Source organism: Lutra lutra, chromosome 12, assembly GCF_902655055.1.
Source record: "Lutra lutra chromosome 12, mLutLut1.2, whole genome shotgun sequence".
Taxonomy (NCBI): Eukaryota; Metazoa; Chordata; class Mammalia; order Carnivora; family Mustelidae; genus Lutra; species Lutra lutra.
In genome coordinates, this window is record NC_062289.1 from 85,537,158 (window position 1) to 85,546,146 (window position 8,989).

At 43.2% G+C, this 8,989-nt stretch overlaps 1 non-coding gene across 1 annotated transcript; it reads right to left on the bottom strand.

The window, feature by feature from the left end:
• Nucleotides 1-7,368: 7,368 nt before the first annotated feature.
• Nucleotides 7,369-7,473, bottom strand: LOC125082754 (U6 spliceosomal RNA). Its single transcript, XR_007122079.1, has one exon. It is a non-coding gene; the product is annotated as a U6 spliceosomal RNA (small nuclear RNA).
• Nucleotides 7,474-8,989: the final 1,516 nt, after the last annotated feature.

Consider the following 8,989-nt stretch of genomic DNA (forward strand, 5'->3'; position numbering starts at 1 on the left):
ATGGAGTGCAGGATGGATTTCTGTTCACAGTTACATTCCCTGTGCCTAGTTAGGCACACAGGCAGCTTTGATCGGGAAGAATGAATGAATAGAAGTGAAAGACTCTGACCTTAATAAATCACATAATTGCTTTAGACCTCAGTTTCTTTCTCTGACAGCTTCAGAGAATTATCAAAAGGATAAAATAAGGTAATATATGAAGGTGATGGGTGAGACTGGCAGTCCCCTCCAAGCTGACTGTCCCTTCTTTATTTTTACAGAGCTAGATACAGTTGCCATTCAGAGGAGTTGAAGGAGGCCCTACTGTAGCAACTGCCCAAGAATCATCCTCTTGGTCAGCCAGACAGAAAACAAAATAAACACCATGGTACTTTATAATTAGAAATAATTACCAGTAGGACCTGGAGACTGTGCCATCTTAACCACTGCCTCATTCTCAGTATTTAAGGGTATCTGATGTAAATCTAACACTAGAACTCCCATCAGGCTTTGGGTCAAGTTAGAGAACATTTAACACACTTTGAATTGCATCCATATGATGATTGTTTAAAAGCAGAGATAACAACTCAGGAAGGCACATGGTACAGGTTTAGAATAGTTAGTAGCTATTCCCAGAGTTGACCTATTGTACGTGATTGTAAATGAATGCCTGTCCTTTATGGCTTGTTTTGTATCAAATTGTCAGAGGCCATTCCAAGCAATGATTACATTTCAGAGTTAATGTAAAGAAGTTTTTAAAAATTCTATGAAAGATTTTGTGATTTACTCAAGATTCTATGACCTTTTGAGTTTGTTGAAAGAGGAAGCTAGTGTGTTGTAAAACCAGTTAAAATAAGAATAAACTTGGAAATATAAAATAGCATCAGCTCATAGCCCTTAGGGAAGATAACTAATGGTCCAGGCCCTAAAATTCCAATTTATTTAGAAATACGTTTTCATAAAAACTTCATATAAATAGAAATATTTCTCAGTCCAGTCCTCTTTAATGAAATGCTGTAAAAATAAAAGACTAGCACATAAATTTTCTTTTTTTCCTCTTTGTAACCAAAAGCATTGCATAATCAGGCAGGAACCAGGAAGTAAAAATAATCACAAAATTAAACCAAGTGATCTGTTTTCATTACTCCAGCAGGAGTAAAAAGTGAAGATAAACACAGCCAGCAAGTTCCTTTATCAAATTCGAAAATCCTTTCCTTGTCAGTCATTCCTTAATAGAAGAATAAAAATGAAATTTCTATTAAGCCTTTTAAGTCAACACTGCCTTAAAATTGTTTTAATTGTGGTAAAAAACCCATAACCTAAAATTTACCATATTAACCATCTTTAAATGTTCATTAGTGTTAAGTATATTCACATGGCTGTGCAGTAGACTTCCATAATGTGTTCATGTTGCAAAACTGAAACTCTGTATCCATTAAGCAACTCTCCATTCCCCTTCCTCCTGGCAACCACCATTCCATGTTATGTCTGTAAGTTTGAGTGCTCTAGGTTCCTGATATAAGTGGAATCATAGAGTAGTTATCTTTTTGTAACTGGTTTAAATACATCCATCACGATGTCCTCAAGGTTCACCCACACTGAAGCATGTGGGAGGGTTTCCTTCAAGACTGAACACTGTCCTTCTTAATATCATTTTTACAGCACTGTCTATTCTACCCTTAAACATCTTTGCAGGTGTTGTCTGTTTCAATGTTCCAGAACATGACTAAATACAGAATGATGAGAAGCAAGGCAAAATGCACGTTTGACCTTCCGAATTCTCCTGTCAAGAAATCAGGGGAGGTTACACAGTGATGGTAGACTGTAGGACTTCCTCAGAATGAGAAAAATTATTAGATGCTAAATTAGCAGTCAAGACTCTAGAGACTTTTTCACAAGCCCTTTGTATTGAAGGTTTTTAGTTTTTGTTGTTGTTGTTGTTTTAAATATTTATTTATTTATTTGGCAGACAGAGATCACAAGTAGGCAGAGAGGCAGGCAGAGAGGGGGAAGCAGGCTCCCCACCGAGCAGGGAGCCCAATGTGGGGCTCGATCCCAGGACCCTGAGATCATGACCCAAGCCGAAGGCAGAGGCTTAACCCACTGAGCCACCCAGGTGCCCCGAAGGTTTTTAGTTTTTTCTAGAAATGCATTTAACCATTTAACCTTAAAAAAAAAAAAAAAAGGCATTTAACCTGTTACTTTTTTTTTTTTTTTTTTTTTTTTTTAATTTAAAAGTCCTGCTAATCTATCTCCACTGCTGGGTTATTTTTTCCCTTCAAGCTACAGACATTCTCTCCAACTTCAGACTGAGTTAGCTGTGTTCCTGTTTGTGAATAAGCCCCCTCTCCGATTCTGTCGTAGCAACAGCCTCATGTTCCACAGTTTGTTAAGAGAATGCAATTGCCAACTGTAGATATTGTTAGGTCACAGAGCCTAACAGGAGTAAGTTTTAAAAAGAAGCAGAGCTCATTCATTTTCAGTCTTCCTACCTTAATTTTTGAACAGCTTTGTTGAGCTATAATTCACATACCATACAATTCACAAATTTAAAAATTCATTGGTTTTCAGTATATTCCCTGAGTTGCACAACCATACCTACAATTCACTTTGAGAATATTTTACCACCCCCAAAGGGAAGCTGGTAACCAGTATCAATCACTCCCCATTTCCCCCCTAGATCTCCCAGCCCCCAGCAACGACTAATCTCACATTTGCCTATTCTGAAATTTCATATAAATGGAACTGTACAGTGTGTGGTCTGGCTTCTTAGCGTAATGTTTTCAAAATCATCCATGTTACAGAATGTATCATTACTTTACCCCTCTTTTTTTTTTTAATTTTTTTATTTTTTTAAAGATTTTATTTATTTATTTGACAGAGAGAAATCACAAGTAGGCAGAGAGGCAGGCAGAGAGAGAGGAGGAAGCAGGCTCCCTGCTGAGCAGAAAGCCCGATGCGGGGCTCGAACCCAGGACCTGGGATCATGACCTGAGCCGAAGGCAGCGGCTCAACCCACTGAGCCACCCAGGCGCCCCTACCCCTCTTTTTTTTAATTGTGGAAAAATACACAACATGAAATTTACCATCTTAATCATTTTTAAATGTACCTTTCAGTATTTTAAGCACATTCTCATTGTTGTGCAACTGGTCTCCAGAACTCTCTTCATCTTGTAAAACTAGACTCTATTCCCATTAAACAAGTTTCTCCTTCTCCCTTTCTCACCGCCTGTGGCGACCACAATTCTACTTTGTCTCTCTGAATTTAACTACTCCAGGAACTTCATGTAAGTGGACTTATACAGTATTTGTGACTGGTTTGTTTTGTTCAGCATGATAGCCTCAAGACCCTTGTCATTCATGTGACAGAACTCCCTTCCTGCTTCGTTCCTTTTTATCACTGAATAATATTCCCTTGTACAGATACACTACATTTTGTTTCTCCGTTCATCAGTTGATGGGGTTTGGGGTTATTTCCACTTTTTGGTTATTATGAATAATGCTATTGTAAACATTTGTATACAAGTTTTTGTGTAGACATGTTTTCAACTCTCTCAGGCATATACCTTGGAGTAGAATGGCTGAGTCACATGGCAGACTATATCTGTTTGTTTGTTTTAAGATGGGAATTTCTTTTTTTATTTTATTTATTTGACAGAGAGAGAAAACACGAGCAGAGGGAGCAGCAGGCAGAGGGAGAGAGAGAGAAGCAGGCTCCCCACTGAGCAGGGAGCCCAATACAGGCTGGATCCCAGGACCATGGGATCATGACCTGGCAAACTATGTTTAATGTTTTGTGGAACCAGGCAGCTTTTTCATACCAACTGCATCATTTTACACCAGCAAATTGTGGAGGTGCCAGTTTCTCCACATCCTCACCAAGGATGCTGGAGAAAAGGATGTTGTTATTGCCCACCTTATTAGTCAACCTAGTAAGCATGAAGGAGTTTTGTTGGCATTTCCCTGGTGGCTAATTTTCTTATGTTTAATTGGCCATACTCTTTTGGATCAATGTCTGTTCAGATCCTTTGTCCATTTTTTCATTGGGTGGTCTCACTATTATTGAGTTGTAAGAGTTATTTATGTATTCTGACTGCAAGTCCCTTGTCAGACATACGACTTAGAAAATATGTTCTCTTAGCCCGTGGGTTCCCTTTTTCACTCTCTTCATGGTGTCCTTAGAAGGTTTTAATTTCAATGAAGTCCAATTATCTATTTCTTCTTTTGACACTTGTCAAAAGGTCCCAGGCGCCCCTATGGAGTAAGTTTTAAAATCAGGAACTTCAAGTCTCCTAACTTTGGTTTTCCTTTTCAAGATTATTTCAGCCATTCTGAAAGGATGACCTTCAGATTTTTGTCATGTACTGAGGAAAGATCAGTTTAGGTAAGGTTAGGTAAGGTTGGTCAAACGAAGGGTTCTGCTTTGTGTGAAGTTTGAGGTGCTATTGGACGCACAAGAGGAGCTGTCCAGGAGGAGCTGCGTGTAGGAGCCTGGTGTTCCAAGGAGCCATTAGAGCTGGAGTTAAAGATAAGTAAAGACCTGGGGCACCTGGATGGCTCAGTGGGTTAAAGCCTCTGTCTTCGGCTCTGGTCATGATCTCAGAGTCCTGAGATTGAGCCCCACATCAGGTTCTCTGCTCAGCAGCGAGCCTGCTTCTCCCTCTCTCTCTGCCTGCCTCTCTGCCTACTTGTGATCTCGGTCTGTCAAATAAATAAATAAAATCTTGGGGCGCCTGGGTGGCTCAGTGGGTTAAAGCCTCTGCCTTTGGCTCGGGTCATGATCCCGGGGTCCTGGGATTGAGCTCTGCATCGGGCTCTCTGTTCAGCGGGAAGACTGCTTCCCTTCTTCTCTCTCTGCCTGCCTCTCTGCCTGCTTGTGATCTCTGTCAAATAAATAAATAAAATCTTTTTTAAAATAAATAAAATCTTAAAAAAAAAAAAAAGACTTGAGAGTCAAGACCACATAGGTCTCATCACCCTTTCCATCTATTCCTCCATCCCTCTCTGCTCTCTTGCGCTCCCAACAGTTTTTCTCAAGTTATTTTCTTACATCTTCCTAGGTGCTCCAGACCAGAGTGATCTCCCCATGTTGTCATTCTCTGGAAGCCTTTCCATTTATGGAACTGCCTACAGCAAGGTTGAAAACCTTCACCCCTCAACCTTTCAATTATTCCTTTTCAAAATTATTTATTTATTTATTTATTTATTTATTTATTTATTTGAGAGAGATCACAAGTAGGCAGAGAGGCAGGCAGAGAGAGCTGGGGAAGCAGGCTCCCTGCTGAGCAGAGAGCCTGAGGCGGGGCTCGATCCCAGAACCCTGGGATCATGACCCGAGCCGAAGGCAGCGGCTTTAACCCACTGAGCCACCCAGGCGCCCCTCCTTTTCATTTAGATGTTAAATATGCAATCATCCAGGGACACCAGAAGGGATGAGTTGGTTTGGGGGAAGGAAACTTTGGAAAAAGATGTTTATAAAGCTGGTTCAGATTTGGACGGGCTCAGAAAAGATGGCTAGGTGGTAAGGAAAGAGAGTAGAATGGAGAATGGACAGCCCCTCTGGCACACAAGAGGCTATAGTTGTAGTACTCCACTGTGGCACTTCCATCTCTTCCAGCTCAAAAGGATTTTTGGTATTTTGGCGGGGCTATTAGTTTATGAGAGAAAGATTTCACAAAAGAAGGTCAGGAAGGGCCTTCCCAGGGAAATCAGCACTTTGCTGTGATCATCACATTACAGAGTCTGATTAAAAATTTTGCAGATCGGGGGCGCCTGGGTGGCTCGGTGGATTGAGCCGCTGCCTTCGGCTCGGGTCATGGTCTCAGGGTCCTGGGATCGAGCCCCGCATCGGGCTCTCTGCTCAGCGGGGAGCCTGCTTCCTCCTCTCTCTCTGCCTGCCTCCCTGCCTGCTTGTGATCTCTCTCTGTCAAATAAATAAAAATAAAATCTTTAAAAAAAAATTTTTTTTTGCAGATCTAGGGGTACCTGGGTGGCTCAGTGAGTTAATCGTCTGCCTTTGCTCAGGTCATGATCCCGGGGTCCTGGGATCGAGCCCCACATCGGGCTCCTTGCTCAGTGGGAACCCTGCTTCTCCCTCTGCCTGCCGCTCCCCCTGTTTGTTCTCTCTCTCTGTATCAGATAAATAAAACTAAAATCTTTTTTTTTTAAGATTTTATTTATTTATTTGACAGAGATCACAAGTAGGCAGAGAGGCAGGCAGAGAGAGAGGAGGAAGCAGGCTCCCCGCTGAGCAGAGAGCCCGATGCAGGGCTCGATCCCAGGACTCTGGGATCATGACCTGAGCTGAAGGCAGAGGCTTTAACCCACTGAGACACCCAGGCGCCCTAAAACTAAAATCTTAAGAAAATTTTTTTGTAGATCTAGGACAGTGGTGATGGTTGCACAACAGTGCTAATGAACTTACATTTAAGAACAGATAAAATGTTAGATTCTATGTTATGCATATTTTACCACTATTAAAATGTTTTGCAGATCGGGAAACCAGATCCCAGGGCCTGGAATGTTTCCATCTAGCCCCTAAGATGCCTCTTTTCCTGTTATCGAAAGATCTGAGACACCCCATTGGTAATCAGAAACTCTTACGGGGAGCCTGGGAAGTGGCTGCAGAGGCCTGAGATGTTTTTACTTCTGATTATGTATGCAGGGCTCTGTGGCAGCTGGGAAACTGACGAGGAGACTGCGTCCCTGTCCTCACCTGCCTAATATAAATACCACCAAATTCCTGTTGTGGATGGTCTCCTTTTGTCAAAACCCTGCAGGCCATCCCTCTGTTTGTTGGTACACAAGACGGAGTTCAAGTACAGGGTAGCTGGGTGCAGCTTCCTTGGGTTGTCCAGGGTGGGGAGGCCTCAGCTGCCAGCCACAAGGAGACCAGAAGGGTAGGTAGAGGTCAGCCCCTAACTGGAAGTTCACAGTCAGCTATACATCTCTCGTGACCTGTCTGCTTTTAAGTGGCAGACCTTACTCTTGTTGGATTCTCACTAGTTTTTTTCTCAGAAATTAACATTATGAAGAGCCTCCGGGGGCCTCTTCTACATAATCCTTTGCCCTGGGGCCCTGTCTTCCCTTCCCACTAATCCTCAACAGGAAAACCCGTTTCTCCATTCTCCATGCCTTGTGTGAGCACATCTCCAGCACAGGGGAAGGGGACCTGGGGGCCTTGGTTATTTTTCGTTTAGGACTAGCATAAGGTTGAGGCATGGCCAACCAAACACAAACCTGAGCCCACGGAGAGCTCAGATTTTAAAAAGTGCTCACCAAGTCTTCCCAAGCGCCACCTTTCACCGCCCTTCCTTTCACTTGTCTTGACATCTTTGGACCCTCCATGGTATTGTTTTATCACCTCCCTCCATCCCGATTTTTCTTTTTTCAAACATGGAACGCCTCGTGAATTTGCATGTCATCCTTGTGCAGGGCCCACACCGACCTTCTCCACATCATTTCAATTATAGTAAATGCTCTGCCAGAGCGAGCACCCACCATTCGGATGCTGAGGGTCACTTGACTGCCTTGTGCAGCTGCCGTTTTCTGCTACCTGCCTGACGCGCACAGGGTCCACGTTGTGGTTCTGCCCACTCTGGGCCCCTGGGGAGGGCACCGAGCAAAATTTAATTTCTTAATTTCTCCATCCACTTTGCCAGGACAGTCTCATTAGGAGTCTCATTACACTTTGAAAATGCTAAAACCAAATCACTCCATTCTCTCTCTGTCTCTCTCTTTTCTATGTAAATCCTATTTTTTAAAGATTTTATTTATTTATTTATTTATTTGACAGAGATCACAAGTAGGCAGAGAGAGAGGAGGAAGCAGTCTCCCTGCCAAGCCGAGAGCCCGATGTGGGACTCGATCACATGACCCTGGGATCATGACCTGAGCCGAAGGCAGAGGCTTAACCCACTGAGCCACCCAGGCGTCCTTTTTTTTTTTTTTTTTTTTTTACAGAAAGTTTTTTTGTCTTTCATAGCCTTTGAGAATCACAAAAAGTGGGTAGTAAGAAAGGAGGGTGGCCATGCAGACCCGCTGGGTGTGAAAGGGGAGTAGAAATGGTAGAGTGCACGGTGCTCGGCGGGATTCACGCGGAGCTATGGGCCGCACCTGTCTGGTGTAAGCCAGCTCAGTCCCCTTGCCGTGAGCTTGGGGAATCTGTTAGCTTTGCCCCTCAAGTTAGATTCCGTGCTGTCTCAGAAGAATGGTAGAGGGAGAGAGAAGGGCAGGGATGAAAGAGAAGCTAGGAAAAGATGTGTACTGATGCTAGACAAAAAACGAACGCTCTTTGTGGGTTTACTTACTGCAAGGTGTAGTACAAATACCTTGACCTGGCAGTTCTGCACCCCTGACTACCTTCCAAACTCACGCATGCACGTGGGTACGCACACAGACATCAGACACACAGAATAACTCAAAGCTCTGGTCTGGAAAATCTTTCCACTGGGGTGTCTGTTCGTTGCCTTGTGATGACAGGTTTAATGGTTTTATATCTCTGCATTCTACTGAGACCACCTACCCAGAGGCCACACCCTGCTGACCTGGTTAGCCAGGGCCTGAGACTCCGCACGGGAACGCAGGGGCCATGCAGATGGAGGGTCAGAAGGCCTGTGCTCTGGCTTGGGTGAATCACTCTGACCTGCTGTGTGACTGCATCCAGGTTGCTTGCCCTCTCTGTAATTTGGGGTCCCAAATTACAAAATGGGACTAACGCTCCTTGTCTCCTAGAAATGTCACAAGACAGAGTAAACTATGGTGTTCCAAGTGCTTACGCTTCTGAGAGTCAAGAAATCAGGGAAATCTTGTATTTCTCTCTGTCTTTGTTGTTGTTGTTGAGGTAGGGTGTTCTGGGCTCTCTTATGCAAGCCCTTAGAAGATAGGAGAAGTAAGGAGATAGGAGAGTAAGACTGGAAAAATAAATAAATGAATGAATGAATAAATAAATAAATGAATGAATAAATAAGGTGAGCCTGCTCATGAAAGAAGAGCCTTTCCTTCGAGACAG